This window comes from Gossypium hirsutum, chromosome D12 (assembly GCF_007990345.1).
Source record: "Gossypium hirsutum isolate 1008001.06 chromosome D12, Gossypium_hirsutum_v2.1, whole genome shotgun sequence".
NCBI lineage: Eukaryota > Viridiplantae > Streptophyta > Magnoliopsida > Malvales > Malvaceae > Gossypium > Gossypium hirsutum.
Window position 1 is genome coordinate 39,231,883 of NC_053448.1, and position 7,654 is coordinate 39,239,536.

Consider the following 7,654-nt stretch of genomic DNA (forward strand, 5'->3'; position numbering starts at 1 on the left):
TAACTCCAAAACTATCTGTACGTGCATCATGCCAATGGTGAAAGATGTAACAACCCTATACCTGATCTAACCATACAGACCCGGTATAAGACTATTACATTTGGTACCAAAACGATTATGGCTAGATATTGTTTGAACAAAACATTTATACATAGCATTATAACTTACCAACCATATTTGCAAACATACATATAGTTTTACTAATTCATTTCATATATATATATACCAAAATACGTAAAATACCTAAAAATAGATAGAAGTCCAAGAGTTTACATTTTAATTCCTAACACATGGAAGCATAACTGACTGTCTATGTACATGCCATTTTAATTCAAAATATGGTACCTACTTCTGAAGCTCTTGAAGATGTGATGAGATGAGAGATCTTCTATCCTGACTTTACCTCTTCGAGTCAAACTGTACCTACGCGTTAAAATTAAACGCGTTAAGCCGGTGAAGGCTTAGTAAGCACTACAAGAATAAACAAATAAATAAATCTAAACAAAATATGTCAAACTCATTCTGTTATTATGTATTTACGTACGTATAAGCTTCATAAAACTTACCTTAGCATTTTAATGATTCGCTTTTCCACAAATCATAATCTTAGCCCAAAGTAGATTTTATAGAACACACCGGATATACGGAACAAATACAGAGGTGCATTGGTATGCACTAATGAACAGAGAGCACTAAAGTGCTATACAGAGAGCACAGATGTGCTAAACAGAGAGCACTGACGTGCTAAAATCAGAGAGCACCAACGTGCTAGTAGTCAGAGAGCACTAACGTGCTAATAATCAGAGAGCGCGCTAAAGTTCCTTAATGGCATGCCACTAATATCCTGGTAGTTCTAAATTCCATCTACTTGGGCATTAAAACTGAATCTCATTCAATTAAATACTTTATAGAATTATTTCGAAAAAGATTTCTCATTTCTCCATCATTACAATTTAGTGCACATTTCACAATTCACAATTATCACACCATTTTCACATATATACACTTTTGTCACAATATTTACTTAATGTTCAATCAATATACCACTACATACTTTCCATCTATAATTTTCTTTACAAATTTCATAATTCCATAATCTTTTATTTTACTTTATTTTATTTTATTTCCAAATAATTCTATACTATAATATAAGCATTTAAATAAAATAATTTTAAAAAAAATAAGCTTGTAGTACTTACAACAAAAAGGTTGAGATGATATCTTCCTTCACTCCTTAGCCTTCTCTTTTCCTTTTTCTTCAATTTCATATAAAACACATAACATTTATATATTAGAAAAACAATCAAATAACTTTCCTATATGATTTAATAAGAATAAACATATATGATATAATAATTTCATAATTTCTTACCTTAGCTAATATTTCAATTTAATTCATAACTAAAATTATTTCTATTTCTATCACAATCTATACATTATTTTTACTTAAATTCTACTTACAACTTGACTTAACTCTCAAATTTTCACTAATAAACCTTAATTTCGAATTTCTTATAATTTTACATTAAACTTATAACTTATTTCTCAATTTAATCTTTTTCCCAATCCTAGTTTGAATTTCCATCAACTCAACCTCTAATTCATCCACTAATTCAATATAAACTACATAAAAAAATTCTACTAACTTTCAAATTTTCAACATATACTTGCTAGTATTTTGATCTAGAATCATAAAAACTCAAAGATTTCAAGAAAACGACTTAATTTGACTTACCAATTTGAAATTGAACCTTAAAATCCCTAATTTTCTTCTTTACTTTTTCTTTCTTTCTTTCTCCCCTGTTTCTCCCCTGTTCCGTTTCGAATTGTATTCTGTTTCTTTCTTTTCATTTCTTTTTCTTTTGTTTTATCTATATAATAATATAATATTATAATAATATAATATAATAACTTACTTATTAATTAATTAAATAACATAATATAATATATATAACTTAAATTAAAAAAATATCTTAGATATTTCATTTGTTATGCCGCCTCAATTTTAGAAAAAGGCATAATTGCCTATTTGGTCCTTTTAACTTTCTTTAATTTATAATTAAACTTTCATACTTATTTCAATCTAATCCCTTTTTCCTAATTACTTCTAATTACATCAAATTCTCCTAGTCAAAACATAATTAGACACACAACTAACTTAGTAAATATTTATAATAAATATTTACAAATCTGATTTACCGGAACAATGTCCCGGAAATGTATTTTTTATTTAATCTATTTAAATAAATTTTACCATATAATCAATAAAATTTTATTATCAAAATTTTCATGCAACCTTCCTATCATAATATAGACCATATCACAATATTAAAATAAATTTTCTTTCTAACTCGGATTTGTGGTTACGAAACCACTATTCCGATTTACTGAAAATGGGTCATTACAAAAGACATGCCGACCATTAAAGTTTCGGTACTGATTGCCGAAATACAAGCACGATTCCAGTATCGAGTATCATACCGGAAGGCATGGATAGCTAAACAAATGGTAATAGAGCAATTGTACAAAGATTTCAATGCATCGTATAATGAGTTACAGGGATGGATACCCGCTATGAGGGAACACGTACCGGGAATTGTAATTGAGTTGCAGACACGATCTTATTACCGGCCGAATGACCAACTACAATCAAGAAAAAGAATTTTCCATCGGATGTTCTGGACGTTTGAACAACGTGTGCGCGCATTTCCCCATTGCAAACCATTTGTGCAAGTAGATGGAACCTGGCTATATGGAAAATACACACAGATCTTACTTCTTACGGTTGCTCAAGATGGCAACAGGAACGTGCTCTCGATAGCATTTGCCATCATCGATAAGGAGAACATGGAATCGTGGAAGTTCTTCCTTACCAATCTGCGGAGGTATGTTATTAGCAACGATAATATTTGCATCATCTCCCATAGAGGGCAAGAATTAATTGCAGCCATTAGGCGTTCCGGTGTACCATAGAGATCTGTTTACTGCATCCGGCACATCGCGGCTAACTTTCAGCGAGATTATAAGAATACATACTGAAAGAGACAAATTATGAGAATGGGTAAAGAATTACCTTATCTTTTCAATATAAGTTTTAATGTTTTAGAGCAATACTGTAACTTAAATTTTCTTAATACATATGCAGCGTATGAGCTAGAGCCACACATTTTTCGCCAAAGAATGACCCGACTTGAGAGTGACATGGAGGGTCAAACCAACACATCTTTTCGGTAGTGGTTGGGTACCATGGAGCCATGACAATAGTCTCAAATTTTTGACGAGGGCTTTTGTTATGGTCAAATGACCACAAACTTGGTGGAGGGGATCAACGCTGTGTTATTAAAAACACGACATCTTCCAATTTCATCTGTCTTCTCGGCTACGTTCTACAGTTTGGCCACCTTGATGCCAAGAATGAGTCAGCAACAAGTGAACCAGATGGAGGCGGGACACGTCTTTATCGAATATATTAAGGATGCAATGGTTGCAAACAGTCAGATGGCGAGGTCGATGACAATAAAAGTATATTCACGACATAAAGAAACGTTTCGAGTTACAGAGACAATCGGTCGTCGACCCGGTATACCACTTAGGTCCTACGGAGTTGATCTCTAAAACAGATGGTGCGATTGCAGGAGGTTTCAAACACTTCATTATCCATATGCACATGTCGTGGCAGTTTGTGCTAAAGTTGGGCTCAATGTAGAACAATTTATCGATGAAGTGTACACCATCGAACGCACATTGCGTGTATGGGAACACGAGTTCCCCGTGCTTCCTGACCTATCTACTTGGGAAGTACCTCCGACGACCTTCGAGCTTGTCCCAGAAAAAAGGTTGCGCAGGAACCCGAAAGGTCGTCCGCAATCATCCAGAATCCATAACGAAATGGACACTAGGGAGGAATCTGACGGGAAGCTGTGTGGCGTATGCAGATTAGCCAGTCATAATCGGAGTAAATGCCCGCTCCGAAACTAAAATGTTGGACAATCGCCTCAATCGGGTAGAAATTGATATGTACTTCATTACATAAATTGATGGTTTGAATGAAGCAATTTGTCTACAATTTGTTGCAGTTATGGAGCAATTTGAAATTGCAAAATAAAAAAAAACCATAAAAAATTTATTTACATAAAAGGCAAAAAGTCATTATATAAATACACAATTGACTATTTAAATTGAAAATGCAAAAAAAATTATCTCCATTTGATAAATAAAATGCCTACAAAATTCATTACATAAATATGAGGTTGTTTATTACAAAAATCCCTAAAATTGATGGTTTGATGGTGTGGTTCTACGGGTATATTTTTGTGGAGCTCAACGTTCACGTTGCGGGTGATTACGGTCATCAATGTTCTCTTCAACCGTATGATGCGGATCTGGAAGGGGTTGCGTAATTCATGTCGTATGCGGAGGGACTACCATCGACCGCCCACCAAACAGAAATGGTTTCCCTATCTCACAGTACCACTGTATGTACTCTAACGAAGGATGCAAATCCGGAGCACGATCCATCTGAGGTACCCTCTTGAGCCGGTTGTTCCACATCGTAATATATTCTTCGTGCACTTCTCCTCAATTATCTTCATACCTCCCCCACTTGCTCATCCCATAGATCTCCCTCAATTGTACTGACAGTGTCGGGATATACTATATGCAACCGAACTGCCGGAGTACTCGATTGCCATGATACCACTCCACTATGTTAAAATTGATAATGAGTGCGCTAATGCACCATAGGTTTGAGTGGACGTGGGCAGATGAGGGGATAACTGCCATAATTTTTGGAACAGAATACGACATCCAAATTAACTGCACAGTTAATAACGTTGTTATATTAACGCGGGTCGAGTGAGATAAAATAATAAAATTAAGTTTATATTCAAAAAATTTACCCCTTCTCCAGCATAATTCTCAATCATTAGACGGTATATCGAAATCGTGTATGACCTCCCGATACCTGGATTAGTACTCCATCTACGAAAACAAACTGTTAGAATAATATAATATAAAAAAGTCAACTAATTATTATAACGAGTAAAAATTCACCCCCTATTAACGAGTGGAAATATATATGATTGATGACTAATGGATGCCAAGAATGGCATCCGGTAAAGTGCCCACGACTGCAGCAGTATGAGGCATCCGCCTATGTCAACCGCAGAAGGATCCGTCGTCCGACAAAGTTCGCGATACAGCATGGCTAAAACTACGGACCCCCAATTGTATGAACGAGTGTTATGCAAATTGGATAATAAGGGTAAGTACATCAAGTGGACCTTACTGTCATTTGCACCCGGCATGAGTACACCCCTTATAAGGTGCATAATGTAAGCTTGAACGGCCTACATCACCTCCTATTCATTAGCAGTACTTGACAAATGCTCAAAATTGTCCTTTAGCCATGAAAATCTCAAACTGGTAAATCTCCCTTCACTTGGCGAGCGTCCAAGTAATTCATAGCAAAGGGTAGCCGACCTAGAGATTAAACTTACGCCCGTGACTGCATTCCCGTCTATGGGAAGCCCGAGCTGTACTGCAACATCTTCTAGAGTGACGGTACACTCTCCGCACGGCAAATGAAATGTGTGGGTCTCCGGAAGCCATCGCTCGACTAAAGCGAAAATCAAGTCGTATCGCAGATCAAAAGTCCGGATCAATGCCGCTGATCCGAATCTGGGTAACTCTAACTATGGTATTAGGCGTTCATCTGGCTGAAACCCTACACTATTAACACGGCGCCTCAATACGCAGTACGGACCCTAAATAGTTAATACAATATAATTTAATTCAGCAAATAACATGAGTATCAAATAAAAATTTTATTACCATCTCATTAATAATACTTGATATGTGATTATTATTATTAATCAGAGAACCCATTTCCTGCAAATCTGCAATTAAAAAAATGAATTCATTTAATTTGTTTCAAAAAATCAATAAATACTGTTAAAAAAATACAAAATCAAATCAAATTAAATTATATAAAAGTTACATTATATAAAAATTAAATGAGTTAACAACAACTATATGATTAAAAAAGTCAGTTATAATTAAACTTTTAATAAAATGATTTTTAATTTTTTTATAAACTTATATGTTAAACTCACCAAATACTAAACTAAACACAACAATTTATAGCTTAATCCTAAATTACTAATAAATTAAATTTTAAATAATTACAAACACAAAAATTTATAACATAATCCTAAATTACTAACAAATTAATTATAAAATAATTACAATATTCATACAAAAAATTACAATATTACAATATTCATACAAAATACTAATCCAAAACTATAAAAACAAAATTAATTATAAAATAATTACAATATTCATACAAAATTCTCATCCAAAACTATAAATACAAAATTAATTATAAAATAATTACAATATTCATACAAAATTACAATATTCATACAAAAAATTAGAATATTCATACAAAATACTAATCCAAACTATAAACACTAAATATAAATAATTTATAATTAATAATTAAAAACAAAAACTTCACAATATCTTAATTAAACTCTTTAAATTATAAACAAAATTATTTACTAAAATAATACATTACCTTCTCTTCTTCTTCTTCTTCTCCTTTCTCTCTTTTTTTTTCTCTACCGTCCATTGCATGCTTGGGGACCATTTACTTATAGGCTAAAAATTATGGTGTTGAAGGGACAACACCATGTTGCCCTTGCAGTCGTGCAGCGGTGGGCAGAAGGCCACCATTGGTGCCTCCCTATGAGGCATTTTTAATGGTGCCTCTCTATGAGGCACATTCATTGGCACCTATCTGACAGGTGCCACCCGACCCGTTGACTATATTTTGACCCGTATTTTTATTTAATTTTTTTTAAAAAAATAAAAAAATAATATTTTATTCAAAAAAACTAATAGTTTTTTATTCATTGGCACCTCTGAGATAGGCACCAATGAAAAAAGTAACTCATTTTCGTAAATAATCTTTCTGACAACCTATTTCAGTACAAAATTTTTTTTTGGCCTATTTACGTAAAAAACCCTTACTCTGCCCTTGATTAAAATTACAGTCCCGTTGACCAACAAATGTTTAGATGTAATGGTAAGACATATTGCACTTCCAAGATAGGACTCAACTTCAAATTTTTGAGGAGACATTGTTAGGAGGGACAAACACAAACTTTAAAAGGATTAGTCTTCATGAATCGTAAAACGGACATGAAGGAAACTTCCCCTATGATTTAAAGAATACCCACTTACCCTTCTCATGTTTGAAGAAAATCTAATAAACCCATTGAGATCTATTTACTAAGTAGATTTTAAATAAAAAAACAAATATACCATTGTTATTATATATTTATGTATTTTATTCATTTCTCCATATTTAATTACATAATAATGAAAATTTTAGTTACACATCAAAGTATTATAAAATTAAATATATTTTTCTTATATTTTTTTATAAAATAAGAAAAATATATTTGACTACAATTAAATTAAGTATTTTAAAATTTATATTTAATTTTATTATATAATAATTTTGAGATAAGTTTATCAAATTATATTTATATAAAATTAATAATATTATTTAAAAATAATAATGAAAAAATAAATTGATTAAAATATAAAGAAAATAAAAATAATAAAGGAAGGAAGGAATATACAA

The 7,654-nt window shown here is 32.4% G+C and overlaps 1 long non-coding RNA gene across 1 annotated transcript; it reads right to left on the bottom strand.

The window, feature by feature from the left end:
- Window positions 1-240: 240 nt before the first annotated feature.
- Window positions 241-1,255, bottom strand: LOC121224111 (uncharacterized). Its single transcript, XR_005921617.1, has 2 exons — window positions 1,200-1,255; window positions 241-423 (listed from the first exon to the last, which is right to left on the bottom strand). It is a non-coding gene; the product is annotated as an uncharacterized lncRNA (long non-coding RNA).
- Between the last annotated feature and the right edge of the window lie 6,399 nt (window positions 1,256-7,654).